The sequence below is a fragment of the Martes martes genome (genome assembly GCF_963455335.1).
Source record: "Martes martes genome assembly, chromosome: 4".
In the NCBI taxonomy this organism is placed as follows: Eukaryota; Metazoa; Chordata; class Mammalia; order Carnivora; family Mustelidae; genus Martes; species Martes martes.
The window spans coordinates 78,957,641-78,977,092 of record NC_137891.1 but is presented as its reverse complement, the minus strand read 5'-3'; the positions used below and the strand labels follow the sequence as shown (position 1 = coordinate 78,977,092).

Here is a 19,452-nt window from a genome sequence, read left to right as displayed (position 1 = left end):
GCTCGGGTCGTGATCTCGGGGTCTGGGATCGAGCCCCGCATCGGGCTCTCTGCTCAGCGGGGAGCCTGCTTCCCCCTCTCTCTGCCTGCCTCTCTGCCTACTTGAGATCTCTCTCTCTGTCAAATAAATAAATAAATAAAATCTTTAAAAAAAATAAAATAAATAAGCTGTGGGGATATAATGTACAGCATGGGGAATATAGTCAATAAAGCAATAAGTTTGTGTGGTGACAGATGGGAATGAGACTTACCATGGGCATCATTTGTAAAGTACAAAAATATTGGACCACCATGATGTACACATGGAGCCAATAGAATATCATATGTCAGTTATGCTTCAATTAAAAAATGGTGTGAAATACACTCTGCCACCTGGAATCTGGGTGTCTCTATCAGGTTATTGGAATCATTTTTTAAGATATTACTGTCACAATGACAGATATTGAATAGCAGCCATAGAAATAAAGCTCTGACCTCCTTATGCGTGGGGTGGTTGAATCAGGATCTTAGGTGTCTGCACTTTAACTAAACAAAAAAGTACATATAAAAATAAAGATAATTTATTTAGCATATATTATATATAGACAATACAGCATATATATAACACAGCATAAATCATTCCTATATACTTTTTTATATATTAACAAAGTATAATTAATAATATATATTGTTAATATTGTCAACTTTCAAAAATCCTCTTGGTATTTCTGCATGAATTCCTTCATTTTGCTCTTTATTTCAATTAATATGTGCATTTTAAAAGGATCCAGACTTTTCTAAATGTTATTTGTGTGTGTGTACACTAAAAACTTTTTTTAAAATTTTCATTTATTTATTTGAGAGAGAAAGAACACAAGAGTTGGGTGAGGCACAGAGGGAGAAGCAGACTCCCCGCTGAGCATAGAGCCCAATGTGGGGCTCAATCCCAGGATGCCAGGATCATAACCTGAACCAAAGGCAGACGTTTAACCATCTGAGCCACACAGGCATACCTACTACTTTTTTGTTTATTTGTGTGGTGGTGGAGGGAGCTATTTTCCCCACACTGCCAAACAATTCTCTGATACCAGTTTGGTGTTCTAAAATTCAAGTAACCTCTGGCACTGTCCACCTGAAGACATGTCAGATCCCACAGATTAAAGACTCAGTCCCAACGAGGCTACCTGTCCGCACAATTTGGATGCCAATTGCAAGTCCAGATTGTTACCTGTGCTTCTGACCAACTGGGCTATAGATCAGAGGTTCCATTGACCTCCTCAGGTTTGAATAATATGCTAAAGTGATTCACAAAACTCAGAGAAGTGTTTTACTTACTAGAACACCAGGTTATCACAAAGGATATAACTCAGGAATAGCCAGATGGAAGAGGGCAAGGCACAGGGAAGAAACATGGAGCTTCCATGTCCTCTCCGAGCTTGCCACTTTCTGTGAATCTCCGCATGTTCATAAACCTAAAATCTCCACAAACCCCAACCTTTCAGGTTTATGTGGAGGCTTTATTACATAAGCATGAATATTAAGTCACTGGCCATTGGTGATTGATTCAACCTCTAGGCCTTCTTCCCTTCCTGGAGACTAGGGAGTGGACTGTGCTATTGTGATTTATAATAAATACATATTTGGTCTTTGTCCCTAATTCGAGCACAGAGCTCCTAAAACTCGTGAAATTTCCTAAGCAATGAAACAATGGGAGCATCTTTTGCTGTATTTGGTCTCTTGTCTTCAGTTTCTGAAATCATTTTGGAGCTTTTGCTTGTCTTTTTACTCGTAACAAGTACCTTTCAACCACAACTGAGTTTATGTTCATGAGGTGACTTTTGGAAATCCCCTAAATATGGGGTAGTTGGTTGCTACGGGAACCAATGCGATCAGAGAGTTGAAACTTTCAGTTCCACCCCTTAAACTCTGGGGCAAGGGGAAAGACTGGAGGGTGTGATTGGCAGTGGAAATTGGGGGGAGGGGCAGTCTTGTAGGATGGAGCCCTTAACCTGTAGGATCTGACACAGTTTCCCAGTAAGTAGTATCAGAAATGACTTGAATTGTAGGACACCCAACTGGTATCAGAGAATTGGTACCTGAGTTGGTGGTATGGGAAAAATACCCACACATTGGAACTGGTGCAGAATCTTAAAGAAGCTTTCTAATCCTGAAATTGTTTAATAATAGTTTAAATATTTATAAATATTTCTTGATCTTATGTCATATTCAGGATTTGTGATGCCTTTTTGGTTTGTGTTTTTGCATGTCAATTGAAAACATCTACTCTGAAATGTTTTAAAAAATTAGCATGCCCTAGCTAAACATGCATTCAAATAAAGTAATCTTACAACTCATTTGGCAGCATCAACCATCCACCCAACAACGGGAGTAGGGAAGAAGAGGGGGAGCCTAGAAAGAGGAGATCCCAGGAGAGACGTCTGTCAGCAACTGAAAGGGGAGCAATAGGAAACAACTTGTGGCTGCGGCTGCGGGGTCAACACTCTCTGGGATAACACTTGCTCCATGGAGCCCCTGCACGTCTACTTGTTTAGAAATTCTACGTAAGTCTCAAATACAATTTTAAAATTATGTGTTATTCAATATTTGGAAGTTGAATGTTAATTTTATATATCCACAGAGAAACTCTGTGCCAGTTTGTAAACTAAGACAGTTTTAAAAATGAATGTGAGCACATGCTGTTACTGTGTAGTTACTTCTAAACCTCTATCCTGGGGCACCTGGGTGGTTCAGATGGTTGAGTGTCTGCCTTCCTCTCCGGTAATGAGCTCCAGGTCCTCGGATGGAGCCCCTACGTCAGGCTCCCAACTCAGCGGAGAGTCTGCTTTTCCCTCTCCCTCTGCCTCTCCCCCTGCTTGTGCTCTCTCTGCCTCTCTCTCTCTCAAATGAATAAATAAAATCTTAAAAAAGTAAATAAATAAACATCTATTCCCTAGCTGCAAGTGATATATCGTTGAAGTAAGAAATTTCAGTTAAAAGTAAAAATATTGTAATGTGATTCATATCACAAACCCTGGAATGGACTATGGGCTAACTGATTTCCCAGGAAGGTACTAACTGTAAAAAATCTAAAAACATTTAGTATATAACCAAGGCATTAGGACCCTTTCTGGATATTATCATATTTTTAAAATAAAAATTTAGAATTTTTAAAGGGAGGATTATTTTATTCTTTTAAGATAAGGTGATAGATAAACTTATTAATGAATCTTTAGTATACTCACACTGACCACATGTAACTTAAAATGGATAGATAATTGTCTTCATTTGTTCCCTGATATCTACTACCAAAAAAATATTCTAACAATAAGTGTGAAATCTTAACTGAGAACTTACAGATCTAGATCGCGCTGATAACAGTGCTTTTTAAATCTGAGTGAGTATACTGTCCCCCATTTTTTCTTTGTATTTAAGACTAAAAAACAATGGAATTAAAAAGAAAAAAACTTCACGAACAAAGATTAAAAACAATCTCCTGTCTTGTTTTGTATGAATATTGCGAGTTCTCATCAAAACAACTCCACAACTTGGCAGAGGAGCTAAGCCAAATAAATGACATAGGTGAATTTAAAAAGTGGATTTTCACCCTAAGAGTGAGGGTTTCACTTAGCTGTTTGTCAAGCAGGCTCTTATTTTCCAAATGGAGAGGAGGAGGAATGATTTAATTTATTGCAGACGGTCTGGCACCACTGAAGGTTTACTAGCACCTGTCTGAGGATTTGTTTTCTTTTTTTTTTTTTTTTTTAAGATTTTATTTATTTATTTGACAGAGAGAGATCACAAGTAGACAGAAAGGCAGGCAGAGAGAGAGAGAAGGAAGCAGGCTCCCTGCCGAGCAGAGAGCCCGATGCGGGACTCGATCCCAGGGCCCTGAGATCATGACCTGAGCCGAAGGCAGCGGCTTAACCCACTGAGCCACCCAGGCGCCCTGAGGATTTGTTTTCAAGACCCTGCTCAGCAGGATTCTCTGTTTGACCTCCACTAAGTCATTCACACTCTCAGGGGCCTTATTTTTTTCATCCCAAAGCTCACATTTAATTTTATTGTGCTCTTTGGCTAGGTTACACAACTAGGACTCATGGTTTTGTTCTTAATATTAAATAGGCTACTTCTAGAATTCACTTCATCAAAAGAATCCAATATAATCTGGAGAAGATACTATCATGACTTAGGTAGTTAAAGGAACCATGCTTTTAGAATGATTTAAACTCAATCACTGATCACTTTCTCTAACCCTTTTTTTCTCTTCAACCTCATACTTTTTCTTAAAATCATAAAATATTATGTGCTACTGTAAATATATTTTGCAACTAAATTTTTTACATTTTTTTATGTAAGGTCAATCAATATACTATATTAGCAATTTAATTTTATCCAATATTAACATTGTACAAGTTATTAAAATTTTATTGCCAATTATTTCCAAAAGCAGTTTTAATTAATAAGCATTGAATATTCAACATTATGATACCCATATTTGAACTGTAATTTCTCTTTGTTCAAATTTCTTTTCGGTGCCCACCAATACTGTCTTAAAGCATTATAAGTTTCATGTTATGGTACATAAATGATGGTATATTTAAGACAGGCCATGTTCAGATTTGAGTTTGTAGAGGTCAGTTCGCTTATAAAGTATTGATCATTCTTGGAGCTGGTTTCTATTAATGGATTACTACTGTCAATCCTATTTTGCTGACTGGCAGCACACTCAGAACCTGGAATTTATGGACCATTACTAAACAGGCCTCCAGGCTTCTGTGTTGCTGATATTCTCCTGTTTGAGGTCCCTGACAAGTCTCCAAGCAGTTATTGCTATTTAGAATTAAAGGATGTTGGAAAGCTCTGACTATATTGATTCTTAATGGACTTCTTTAAAAGGCAAGATGAACTTCTGCCCAGGGGAACGAATCTAGCCAAAGTGCTAAATTGTTCAGGGAGGTACTGAGCACAAAGTCTCTGCAGCTGTTAGCACCTGCATGTGAACCATCCTTGATCTTTGATCCCTCCTCTGGTAAATATTTTGATGGTGGGAACAGCCATATTCCACATGACCCCTGATCCCATGCAGTTTCTCTGCCTACTGACAGCTGCCAAAGCAACTCAGGTAAGAGCTTAACATTTCATTTTCATATTCTACTTGGGTGGGCTGTGTCACATACAACTTTGCAGCTTTTCCTTGGACTCCATGTTCAATTTTATTTGCTTATTTATTTTTAAATGTTTGTTTATTTACTTAATGTGCAATGACCACCAGATACATCAGTCAGGTGTAAGACTTTTAGGTATTTCCATAGGGTCACATTATTTTTTTTTTTTTATGATTTTATTTATTTGAGAGAGAGCAAGAGAGAGAGAGAGAGCCAGCACAAGTCCGGGTGGGGCGAGTGGCAGAGGGAGAGGGAGAATCAGGGTTTCTGATGAGCAGAGAGCCTGATCCAGGGTTCGATCCCAGGACCCTGAGATCATCACCTTAGCCGAAGGCAGACACTTAACCGACTGAGCCATGCAGGCACTCCATAGGTCACATTATTTTTGTACATCATTAGTTTAAAATATATTCCTCTGTTTTCCACTTTTCCATTTCAGTTAACTCATCTGAATTGTCAAATCCTCTAAAGCTTTTGCACAGTGAAGGAAACTACCAACATAACAAAAAGGCAACCTACTGAATGGGAGAATATATTTGCAAATGATATATCTGATAAGAGGTTAATATCCAAAACATAAAAAGAATGCGTACAGCTCAACATAAAAAAAATCAATTAAGAAATCAGCAGAGGACCTGAATAGGAATTTTTCCAAAGAAAAAAAATACACATGTCCAAAAGACGCATGAAAAGATGCTCAACATCACTCATCATGAGAGAGTTGCAAATCAAAACCACAATGAGATATCACCTTACACATGCCAGAATGGCTAAAATCAAGAAGATGAAAAATAACAAAAATATAACAAATGTTGGTGAGGTTGTGAAGAGAAAGAAACCTCATAGACTCTTAGTGGGAATGTAAATGGTGCAGCCACTGAAAAGAGTATAGAGGTTCCTCCAAAATTTAAAAATAGAAATACCATATGATCCAACAATTCCATTACTGGGTATTTACCCAAAGAAACAAAAACACTAATTAAAAAAGATATATGAGGGGCACCTGGGTGGCTCAGTGGGTTAAGCCTCTGCCTTCAGCTCAGGTCATGATCTCAGGGTCCTGGGATCGAGCCCCACATCAGGCTCTCTGGGGAGCCTGCTTTCCTCCCTCTCTCTGCCTGCCTCTCTGCCTACTTGTGATATCTGCCTGTCAAATGAATAAATGAAATCTTTCAAAAAAAAAAAAAGATATATGAGCCCTTATATACATTGCAGCATTATTTAAATAGCCAAGATATGGAAGCAACCTAAGTGTCCCTTGGTAGATGAATGCATAATGAAGATGTGGTATATATACACAATGGGATATTGCACAGACATAAAAAAGAATGATATCTGAGGTGACCTCATTATGCTAAGTGAAGTAAGTCGGACTGAGAAAGGCAAATAGCAAATGATTTCACTCACATATGGAATCTAAAACCAAATGAACATAAAAAAACAGAATCAGACCCATGAATACAGAGAAAAAACTGATGGTTGCCAGAGGGAAGGGGGCTGTGGGATAAGTAAAATGGGTGAAGGGTAGTAAGAGATACAGTCTTCCAAGTATGGAATGAGTATGTCACGGGGATGAAAGGTACAGCATAAGGAATATAGTCAATGAAATTTTAGTATGATGACAGGTGTTAGCTACACTTGCAGTGAGCATAGCATAAGGTATAAAGAAGTTGAATCACTATGTTGTACACCTGAAACTAGTATCACATTGTGTGTCACTTATACTCAAATAAAAAAGGTTAAAAAAATGAAATGTCAAATCTTTGAAGAACTCAAAAGCAAAACGTTTGCTAGTATCAGCAAGCATTCAGATGCTTGCGGCTTGGATTGGCTTGCCTTAAATTGTAGTTTCAGGATGTGGTGGCAGAGGCAAGTGACCAAGTTTTGCCTCTTGGAAGGTTCAGAGGGTGTCACCCCTGTGTTTCTGTGCAGATGTCATGTACCAAACACAACTAAATTCAAGAAACCAGAAAAAGATATTACATTTTTTTCTTTAAGAAAGTGCTTTTCTAACTTTTTTTCTATTAAAAACTTTTTTAAAGATTTTTTAAAAGATTTATTTATTTATTTGGCAGAGAGGAACACAGAGAGAAAGGGAATAAGAGCTGGGAGAATGGGAGAGGGAGAAGCGGGGAGCCCAGTATGGGACTTGATCCCAGGATCCTGGGATCATGACCTGAGCCAAAGGCAGACACTTAATGACTGAGCCACACAGGCACCCTTTTTTTTTTTTTTAAGATTTTTAAAAGTAGGGGCGCCTGGGTGGCTCAGTGGGTTAAAGCCTCTGCCTTCGGCTCAGGTCCTGATCCCAGGGTCCTGGGATCGAGCCCCACATTGGGCTCTCTGCTCACTGGGGAGCCTGCTTCCTCCTCTCTCTTTGCCTGCCTCTCTGCCTACTTGTGATTTCTGCCTGTCAAATAAATAAACAAAATCTTTAAAAAAAAAAAAAAAAGATTTTTAAAAGTAATCTTTATTCCCAACATGGAGCTCAAACTCACCACCCTGAGATCAAAAATTGTATGCTCCTCTAACTGAGCCAGCGACGTGCCCCAATTTAAAAATTCTTAAACACATTCCAACATTGTCTATTGCGTGTGCATATTACTCAGTGAAGAAAACAGGGGAAGAGAGAGATATAGACAATGTTCTCCATGTTGTAAAGAGAATACTATCTAGAAAGAACAGGATAAAAATCTGCAGACAAAGTGGTTCTGCTATGGCAGGTGAACTCAGGTTAGGACCTGCGGATAGTGCTGAAGTGATTCATAAGTTCTCTTCTAAGTGCAGAGGAAGGGCAGGGTTGAAGGGTGTAGGATAGGAGGACTGGAGCCTCTCCTTGGTGGAGAACACTCAAGTGCCATGTGCATTCTCAGGGCTCCATGATGCTGGGCGCACACCTCACCCCAGTTAGATCACCCGCCTGGGTGATCTCCACTTCCCCAGCTCTGCTGCTGCTCCTGGAGCTGTTCTCTACCCAGGGCACCTCCCATACCTATTCACAAGCTGTGGCTGTTTTGACTCCTGGGTAACAGAAGAAGACAGCAAACAGGACTGCTCAGACCTCCCTGACCGTGTCTCCTTAACCCCCAGCCACACGGGCTTACTTTTCCTGCTGCCTGAAAAAAACAGGCACATGACTCTATCTGGGGCTTCCTTCTTCCATTCACGGTCTGTTCAAATGTCACCTCATCAGAGCGCCTTTCCTGGTCGTCCCATATGAAGTAACACCTACATCACTCTCTATCATGACACTCTTTAAAATGTTTCATAGTACCCATTATTGTTGATATTATTATTATTCATTTGATTACTTGTCAGTTGACTGTCTTCCTTCACAAGGATAGTGAGTGCATAACCTCAGGCACCTGGTTGGTCTCATTCATTGGTGTAGACTTGCAATCCAGAACACTGCATGCAATAGTTGGTGCTCAGTAAATGGTTGTTAATGAGTAAATAAAATGTTGACTTCATGTAACACCGGCATCATGGGATTAGGCAATATTGCTCAATCCTCCTTCAAAGTAGGTTTCGGTCAAGGCTAATCTATGTCAATAAAGATCTTTCTCCTAACCTCTCAGTTACATAAAGCCTGTCTACTCCGTAGGGGAAAGTAAAAGCTAGACCAGATTTTCTGAGGTGACTGTTTAATAAAAAAGGAAGTTGACAGAGACAATAGATAGTGCCTAAAATGGAAGGTTAAGTAGGGGAAATGTGATTTAAAGCAGGTCTGGGTTTCAGACTCCTTTCCTTAATTGCAGTGCATACTATCATATCAGAATTCTAATTCGCATGTTTTTTTTTAAAAGATTTTATTTATTTATTTGACAGATGGAGATCACAAGTAGGCAGAGAGGCAGGCAGAGAGAGGGGAAGCAGGCTCCCCGCCAAGCAGAGACCCCAATGTGGGGCTTGATCCCAGGACCCTGGGATCATGACCTGGGCCGAAGGCAGAGGCTTAACCCACTGAGCCACCCAGGCACCCCTAGCATGTCCTTTTAAAACCCTTTCTCCTTTCTCCCTTCTTCTCTCCTTCCCTCTGATACCAGGATCTCAGAATCAAGCATTGCCATATCATAGAATAATCAGATCACTTTCAAAAATACCACAAAATGTATACATCAAGAAGTTATATTTTCTCTTCATTTTGCAGACCACGTCCCTATTTCCAACCCAGACAAAAACCTCCTAGTGGAGCTTGTTTCTGTGACTCCCTGGAGTCTATGACTGCCCTCTTCCACAGAAAGCCTGCATATACAATGTCCCTTCCTCCTGAGGGAGGAAGACATGTACCCAGGGATCATGTTATCCATGGTGTGGCCAGGGATGCTCCTGAGCTGGCCCGACCCCCACCATTTCTGTCCTCTGCCTTCCTCACATCTACCATCCTGTGTGCAGGTTTCTGCTTTCCAGCTCCAAAATCTGTGTGGTGCTTAGCAGCCTGAGGAAGTACCACAGTGACACTGCCCCTACTGTGAGCCCCACTGCTACCTTGGACTGCTTTTGCTAATCACAGACCAGAATTTGGGGAAGGAGAAAATGTCCTGACCCCAGATTGGGTTGGAAGAAGAGTTCATCTGTGAGTACGTGGTCCAGTTGAAAGACTCCACACCCTGGGCCCTGAGTGTCTTCAGAGGGAGCTCACCCAGGGCAGGGGCCAATAGGGCCAGGACTGAGCCTACTCCTGAGATAATGAGAAGGTGAATGAGGGCTGGAGAGCTTTGGTCTTGCATTGAGTCAAATTAATCCCTCATTAGCCCATTTTTTGGTCTAAAAATGAGACTGCAATTGTTATTCTCATTAAGAAACATATCCTTGAGAACTGAAACTGAGCCACAAGCAGTAAGTAAAGGAAAGGGGACATGAAGGCTATGGTTAGAACTTCCTGCTTTTGGGGCCGCAGGCCAGGCATGGGAAGCCAGAGTCCTGCTGGTTATAAACAGAGGTTTACCCAAGCTTCACAGGGCTCTAGAGTATGCCAAGATGCCTCAAGGATGTGAATCAGGAGATGGGCCTGTCAAGGCTGGCTAGGACTGGCCTTGCAGAAATGAAACTCTTCAGGTCACTACTTAAGACTCTCGTACACAATTTCAGAGGGGAAGTAGTGGAACCAAATAAAACATAAACAGTGACTCACCTCCACCTCGTCAGTTTGAAACTTTTGTATCTGTTTTGCCTTTTTTTTTTTTTTTTAAGTAGGCTTCACACCCAGCATGGAGCCCAACACAGGGCTTGAACTCATGACCCTGAGATCAAGACTTGAGCTAAGATCAAGAGTTGGATGCTTAACTGACTGAGCCACCCAGGAATCCCTGCTTTGCCATTTTGATAGAGATTGCATTGAATCTGTAAAATGCTTTGGGTAGTGTGGACATTTTAACATTATTAATTCTTCCAATTCATGAGCATGGACTATCTTTCCATTTTTCTGGGTCCCACAGTAATATATCCACTTGTGTTTATTTGAGCAACAATGGAATGTTAGGCTTCTCTTTTTTTTTTTAAGATTTTATTTATTTATTTGACAGACAGAGATCACAAGTAGGCAGAGAGGCAGGCAGAGAGAGAGAGGAGGAAGCAGGCTCCCCACTGAGCAGAGAGCCAAATGAGGGGCTCAATCCCAGGACCCTGGGATCATGACCTGAGCTGAAGGCAGAGGCTTTAACCCACTCAGCCACCCAGGTGCCCCAAGGAATGTTAGACTTCTTATGCAGAACTGCTTAGCAGGTATAAAATACATATTTGTTTGTTTGTTTATTTAACTTATTTAATTTATTATTATTATTTTTTAAGATTTTATTTATTTATTTGACAGACAGAGATCACAAGTAGGCAGAGAGGCAGGCAGAGAGAGAGGAGAAAGCAGGCTCTCCACGGAGCAGAGAGCCCTATGTGGGGCTCGATCCCAGCACCCTGGGATCACGACCCAAGCCGAAGGCAGAGGCTTTAACCCACTGAGCCACCCAGGCGCCCCATTATTTAATTTATTATTTTTTAAGTAGGCTCCAAGACAGGGCTTGAACTCATGACCCTGAGATCAAGACCTGAGCTGAGGGGTACCTGGGTGGTTCAGTTGGTTAAGCATTTGCCTTTGGCTCAGGTCATGATTCCAGGGTCCTAGGATCGAGTCCCGGTGTGGCGGGCTCCCTGCTCAGCAGGGAGTCTTCTTCTTCCTCTTCCCTCCCACCCCCACTCGTACTCTCTCTCACACTCTCACTCTCTCTCTCTCAAATAAATAAATAAAATCTTTGGGGGAAAAAAAAAAACAAAAAACCTGAGCTGAAATCAAGAGTCGGAAGCTTAATCAACTGAGAGACCCAGGCACCCCAAAATACACATTTAATTTTAGAAACAAAGGTCAATCAGACCCATGTCCTTAAGTTGTACACACACACACATACACACACACACAGATATACATATATTACATATATATTTTTTCATCTTATTGAGGTATACTTGACAAATGAAATTGTAAGACATTTAAAAGTGCATATTGTGATTATTTGATAAATACATGCATTGTAAAAGGAATCTGCCCATCTAGTTACTCATAACATCCATTGCTTCACATATTTATCTTTTTTTACTTTTTGGTGAGAACATTTAAATCTACTCTCCTAACAAATTTTATTTATACAATACAATGTTATCAACCATAGTCGCCGTGTTTGACATTAGATCCCCAGAATTTATTCATCTTCCAGCTGGAAATTTATACCCTTTTACCAACTTTTCCCTATTTCCCTCATTTCCCAGCCTCTACCATTGGAGCCATTTTTCTGCTATTTCTCTGACTTCAAATTCTTTTTTAGATTCCACGTATAAGTGATTCCATGCAGTAATTGTCTCTCTGTCTGACTCATTTCACTTAGCATAATGCCCTCAAAGTCTATCTATGCTGTTGTAAAGAGCAGGATTTCCTTTTCTCATGGGTGAATAATACACCATATTTTACATAATATTCCATACTATGTATATGATATTTAATTTATATGTAATAAATATATATTATGTAACAATATAATGATATATATTTATAATTAAATTATATAATTTATATATTGTATATAATATTCCATACTATATAGATATATAATTCAATCTTTTGATTCAGTGACGGACACTTAGGTTATTTCCATATCCTGGTTATTGTGAATAATGCTGCAGTAAACATGAGAGTGCACATATCTCTTCAATATCTTACTTTCATTTCCTTTGGACATGTAATGAGAATTGAGATCATGGGATCATAATGTAGTTCAATTTTTAATTTTTTGAAGAATCTCCATAATGTTTTTCAAAGTGGCTGCTGCAACAATTTACATTCCCCCCAACAGTGCAAAAGGTTTCCTTTTATCCACATCTTCACCAGCACTTACCTTTTGTCTTTTTGATAATAACCATTCTAACAGGTATGAGGTGATATCTCACTGTGGTTTTGATTGCCATTCCCTAAGGATTAGTGATGTTGAGTATCTTTTCATGTATCTGTTGGCCGTTTGTGTGTCTTCTTCAGAAAAATGTTTTATCAAGTCCTTTTTTAATTTTTTAATTGAGTTATTTGTTTTTTTGTTATTGAGCTATATGTGTTCTTTATATATTTTGTATAGTAACTCCTTATTGGATATGTGATTTACTAATATTTTTTCTTGTTCCACAGGTTGCTTTTTATTTTGTGGATGGTCTCCTTTGCTGTACAGAAGCTTTTTAGTTTGATGTAGTCCCTCTTGCTTATTTTTGTTTTTGTTATCTTTGCTTTCGGTGTCAAACCCAAAAATCATTGCCAAGCCCAATATCAAGGAGCTTACCCCTGTGTCTTCTTCTAGGAGCTTTATGGTTTCAGGTCTTACATTCAAGTCTTTTTAATCCATTTTGGGTTGATTTTTGTGTATGGTGTAAAATAGTGGTCCATTTTCATTCTTTTGCATGTGACTATCCATTTTTCCCAACACCATTTATTAAAGAAACTGTTCTTTCCCCACCGTGCATCTTTGGCTCCTTTGTCAAAAACTAATTAACCATATATGCATGGTTTTACTTCTGGGTGCTCTATTCTGTTCCATTGATCTTTGTGTCTGTTTTTATGCCAATACCATACTGTTTTGATTGCTATAGCTGTGTAGGATAGCTTGAAGTTAGAAAGTGTGATGCTGCTGGCTTTCTCAAGATTACTTTTGCTTATTAGGGGTCTTTCATGGTTCCATGCAAATACTAGGATTGTAAAAGATGCCATTGGGGAATTCTGATAGGGATTGCAGTGAATCTGTAGATTGCTCTGTGTAGTAGGGACATTTTAACATTATTAATCCTTCCAGTTTGTGAGACTGGACTATATTTCCATTTGTTTGTGTCTTCAGTTTCTTTCATCAATGTCTTATAATATTCAGTGTTGAGATCTTTCACCTCTTTGGTTAAATTTATTACTAATATTTATGTAGAAGATACATATTTATTTAAATAAATTCAACTTCCAACAGGTATTACCTGCTCAGAAAGCTAATCCATGGAGGTCTTTACGTTAATAAGACTGAAATGGATTCCATGATGCATGAAAGATTCTGTTACTTAGGTAATGGGTTGCATTCATGTTTTTGCCTGATGGGCAGTTTAACCCACAATACAAATATTAATGTATCCCCCAAAAGAAAATGCATCTCTTCTAAGGTAGTAACCCAAGTAAACCACACAGAAAAAGAACAAAACGAGTAGGATGCAAGGCTGAGGAAGAGACAAAGCCATGAAGGGCAGCCCACAACAGGTTAGAAGCCAGTCTTTTGTTGGTAGTTAGTGTAAGTCATTGGAAGAAACACCACCATAGGAATACAAAAGAGAGTGACTTCTTCTCTCTAGGGTCATCCTTTTTGCTGTTCCAAGAAGACAGATTCTGTTTTTCTGTTTTTCTTGACCCTAGGGACTCTTCATTCACAACCCCACACAATATTATGAAGGCCATCTTTAGCCTTTTAAGTAGGGTATTAGTTTTCCATAACAGGGTTTGCCCCACGGCTTTCCTCCCAGCTGGATTTGGAGTCTGGTCTCTTAGTTGGGCTGCAACCAGAAGTGTGTTATCTTCTCTTCATCTGCTACAGCTAGTTAGGGGGAAATTATGTCTCCCCAAAATTCATATGTTGAAATCCTATCCATGTGTACCTCAGAACTGTATTTGGAGATAGGACTTTAAAAGGATAGTTAAGGTAGTGAGGTCATTAGGGTGGGCCTTAACACAATATGACTGGTGCATTTATAAGAAGAGATAAGGACGCAACATACACACAAGGAAGATCAGATGAAGATTCAGGGAGAAGAGGGCCATCTACAAGCCAAGGAGAGAAGCCTTGGAAAAAATCAGCCCTGATGACAATTTGATCTTGGACATCTAGTGTCCAGAACCATGAGAAAGTAAATTTCTACTGTTTAAGCCACCCCATAGAACTTCATTATGGCAGCAGTAGCAAACTAACACAACTATCAACCCAGGTGTGAGAACAGAATTTTACCTACTCTTCCAGCCATTAGGCTTAGCTTATTTGTAACAGAATTTTTTATGAAAGATGTTTGTTAAGATGATTGTGGTGTTTCTTGTTAAAAGCACAGGACTGGTGTGTCTCAGTGGTTCAGTTAGTGAAGCGTCTGCCTTTGGCTTAGGTCATGATCCCAGGGCCCTGGGATGGAGCCCCTCTCCCCTCTGCCTACTGTTCTGCCTACTTGTGCTCTCTTTCTGTGTCAAATAAATAATTAAAAAATATATATTAAAAAAGCACAAAACTTTGATATGTCTTTTTATTGCAGATGTGTGTGTGTGTTCCAAGCCATTATTTCTTGAAAATGCTTCCAAAGAAAGGATGTTCACTGAACAAATAGCATTTGGTTAATGGGAATTTACTGGCCAAATAGTTGACTTGTAACAATTGGCTATATTTTTTAACTTTAAAGTTTCAAAACCAACAAACATATGACAAGAGGCTCAATATTACTAGTCATTAAGAAAATATAAATCAAAACCACAATGCAATAACATGTCACATCCATTAAGATGACTACTATAAAAAAATCAAACAGAAAGTTTGGTGAGGGTATGGAGACACTGGAAACCGTGCACACTGTTGGTGGGAATGTAAAATGGTACAAGCATTATGGATGACACTATGGCAGTTCCTCTAAAAATTAAAAATAAAATTACTGGCAATTTTACTTCTGGGTAAATCCCAAAGAACTGAAAGCAGAATACCAAAGAGATAGTTGTACACACCCATGTTCATAGGATTATTATCCACAATATTCAAAAGGTGGAAGCAGCCCAAGGTCCGTTGACACATAAATGGATAAACAAAATGTAGTATATACATACATTGGACTATTATTCAGCTTTAAAAGGAATGATGTACTGATGTGTGCTATGACATGGTTGAACCTTGAAGACTTGCAAAGTGAAATAAACATCACAAAGAGACAGATACTGTATGGTTCTCTTTAATGAAGTACCTAGAGTAGCTATATTTATAGAGACAGAAAGTGGAATGGTGCTGCCAGGGGCTGTAGGGAGGAGGAAATAAGGAGTTAGTGTTCAGTTTTACAAGATGATAGAGTTTTAGGTTTACAAGATGAAAAAAATTCTGGAGATGGGTTGCACAATGGGTGCACAGGGTTAACACTACTAAACTGTATGCTTAAAAATAGGACGGTAGATTTTATGTTAGGTGCAATTCCACAATTAAAAATTTTAAAGATATAAAACAGCTTCAAGGATTTCTAAGCAAGGAAGCTTTAGGCCTTATTATGTCATGGAGAAAAAGAAATATATCCCATAAAAAACAATCCTGAATGGATCTGACAACTTTGCTGTGTGTATAAAAGTCATTTTCATGTACAACTCAGGGAGTAGCTTTAATTTTCCAGAATAGAGAGGGGAAAAAAAAAAAAAAAGGAGCACAAAGTCTTTTAAAAAGTCACATTGTGCCTATAAATGTTCTGCCTTGATTCCTCAAAATATTTTATGGAACACACTTACTAGCTGCCTGTGGAAAGCTCTTGCTGGATCATTTTTCACCTGTCTGACCGTCTGGGGTGGAGTTTAAGACTTTCGAGACGCTTCAGTGCAGAGGCAGAGATCCTTGCCCATGGTTCTCTCCTTCAGCAATTCTAGAATCTCTCTTTTTACGGGACTTTGCTCCACAATGGTTAAATTATTGGTAGCTGATTAGCCGTCAGTGTTTTACTTCTTGTTTCTGATGATCATTTTCATACTCAATTTAACAACTTCATAGTCAGTTTCTGTCTGCATTTGCAGCCATGGAGCATGAGGAAAATAACAACTGAACCTAAGTAACTGCTTTCCAGGTTTGGTGTTGACTATCTGTCTACTCATCTGGCTTACAAACTATAGGATTTAGGTCATAGTCTGTCATTGCAGCCTATAGTACATTAAAAATACTTCTGTTGGGCGCCTGGGTGGCTCAGTGGGTTAAAACCTCTGCTTTTGGCTCAGGTCATGATCCCAGGGTCCTGGAATTGAGCCCCGCATCTGGCTCTCTGCTCAGCAGGGAGTCTGCTTCCTCCTTTCTCTCTGCCTGCCTCTCTGCCTACTTGTGATCTCTGTCTGTCAGATAAATAAATAAAATCTTTAAAAAAAAATAAAAAATAAAAATACTTCTGTTATTATTAATGTGCCTAAATCTACCAGTGAGGCCCTTGGAGAAAATAAGTAGTCTGGGCATGGCCCTTAAGCTTCAGAATTATTGTTTAATAAACTATAGATTTATTGAATCAGACCTCTGTCTAGCTTTATAAACCATTTTCTTGATTTCAAAAACAAAAGTAAGTCATGCAAAATGTGAGGTATCACTCTTCAAGGTGTTGTAGATATAAAACTATTATTTTACTGAGATGTATATACCCATTTCATATCAAAATTAAGAAAATTCTGAAAAAAATAGGATTTCTCCAAATTTACTACTCTCCTGGAACTCCAAGTTGAAAGAACTTCTAGGGTAGGGTAAGGAGTACCGTTGGATCCTTCCACTCAGATGTGAAGGGGCTACAAAATGGACCTGCAAATGGGAGCTGCCTGTAGATTAGTTCAAAAATCCAGCTGGCTGTATTTTACTGGTAGCAGAATTTTCACCTGCCTCTATCCTCTTGTACAATTATTATGATATATTAAATGACAATAATCATCCAAAGAACTATAATACTGCTTGAAAGCCTCTTCTTTTCTTTTTTCTCTTCCTCTCTTTCTTTTTTTTGTGTTAGAAACCCATTTAATGTAGATGCTCAGGGCCTGGGCGGAGTGGGGAATGCCCTGGGATGGGGTAAGCTGGCAAGGTAGGCAGTCCCACACCTGATCCCAAGAAGAGATGCTGAGTGGTGGTGGCCGGCCCAGTCACGCCAAGGGTAGTACGAGAAGGATGGCCCGAGCAGGCAAACCCACCAGAGGACCTGTAGGATAGCCCTTGAGAAGATACCTAAGCTAGGTGGTAAGTGCCCAGACCACAACCCCTAGCCCAGGGAAGCAGGGTTGGGGCTGACTGAGGGGCTTCTAGAGCCCAAGGACTGGGATCACTAGGGGCTTTCCAGAGCTGCTGGTGGAACTCATGGCGTGTCTGCAGGTTGGACTCAAGAAGTTCCTGGTGGCAGGCATGGACGTGATCCTTCTCCTCCAGATGGTTCAGACAGCAGTTGATCTGGTCCAACATGGAGTTGATGGTAGCTTATTTTGCTTCCCAGAAGCTGTCGTCCTTGCCTCCCTCGCTCACTTCCACCCCCAGGTTCCAACTGGGCCGTAACATTAGGCTCAGGCACCCGCAAGGACCTTTCGATGATGGAACAAAGCAACGTCACACAGATAGCAGGTGCTGGCAAAAAAAGGAGATATGGTGAAGGCATATTTTCAAATAAAATTCCTAAGTTTCAATAGTTATATTAAGCACACCAGTTTAAAATATGATGTGGCTTTGCTAATTTTTAGCAGTTTTGTTGAGTTTTCATTTAGATACTATAAAACTCACTGGTTATAATTCAGTGATTTTTAGTAAATATACAGAGTTTGTGCAATTATCACCACAATCCAATTTTAGAATATTTTTATCTCCCCTCCAAAATCCCTTTTGCCTATTTTCAGTTAAATCCTACTCCTTCCATAGCCTTAGGAACCACAGATATGCTCTCCAACTCTATGAATTTGCCTTTTCTGATCACTTGGTATCAATAGAATCACATAATATGTGGGCTTTCTCATCCCGTTTCTTTGGCGTAATACTTTTGAGACTTATTCATGTTTTAGCACATATCAGTAGTTCATTGCTTATTAGCTAAATAGGATTCCATAATGAATATAACATTTTAATGCATTTATCTATTTTTATTTCAAAGTGCTTTTCTTTTCTTTTCTTTTCTTTTTTTTTTTTTAATGTAATCTCCATGTCCAACTGGGGACTTGAGCTCACAAGCCCAAGATCAAGAGCTGCATGCTTCTCTGGTGGGGTCCACCAGATGCCCCTAACGTATCCTAACACATTTATCTCTTGACAGACATTTGGAGTGTCTCCAATTTTGGTCTGTTATGGATAAGAATGCCAAGAACTTTTACATACATATCTTTGTGTGGATACATGCTTTTATTTTTCTTGGGTGAATTTCCAGGGGTGGAATTATTGGGTAACAGTAAGTTCCTGTTTAACGTTTCCAGAAATTACTGAATTCTTTTCCAAAACAACAAAGCAACTATACCATTTTACATTCCCACCAGCAGCATATGAGGGTCCATATTCTCCACATCCTCAACAATGCTTGGTATGGTCTGTCTTTTTTGTTATAGACTTGATATGTGGTTTTTATAAGTAATGCTCTTTGTCACTAGATTCCTCTCTGAAGAGCCAATCACACTCTTTCTCCCTGGGTGGGGGTGGGGGGTGGAAAGTAGGATGCCAGGAAATGAAAGATGTTATTTTTATTGGTGGTGGAGCTAGACTGGAGAATGTAGTTTGCATTTGGAGCAAGAACATAGGGTTGCTAATAATGTCATCTCTGAATTGAAATTATCCGCCCCAAATTGCAGGCTCCTTTCACTTTCCCCTACCCCTCAGGGTCCTAGCCTGCCCAGTGAGGCCACCTGGGAGAGCAGAAAGCCATGAGCAGAGAGCAAAGAGATGGGCACTGAAGTCCCAGGGAAATCATAACAAATAGATGACCGGAGACCAATGGATGTCAGACACCGACTTCTCCCTGATCAGGTAAATCAATTTTTATGTGAAGAGCCATGTGAAAGGCTGAAATTGGTCCTCAGATATAGATCCATTTTGAGGAATAGAGTA

General features: G+C 39.5%; 1 long non-coding RNA gene across 1 annotated transcript in view; it reads left to right on the top strand.

Moving 5' to 3' along the window:
• LOC308340788 overlaps nt 1–14,862 on the top strand; it is a 63,777-nt gene extending 48,915 nt beyond the window's left edge. Inside the window, exons 3-4 of the long non-coding RNA XR_013966635.1 lie at nt 2,341–2,539; nt 12,804–14,862. This is a non-coding gene — a long non-coding RNA (uncharacterized lncRNA). The remainder of the gene's footprint in view (nt 1–2,340; nt 2,540–12,803) is intronic.
• The last annotated feature ends 4,590 nt before the right edge of the window (nt 14,863–19,452 follow it).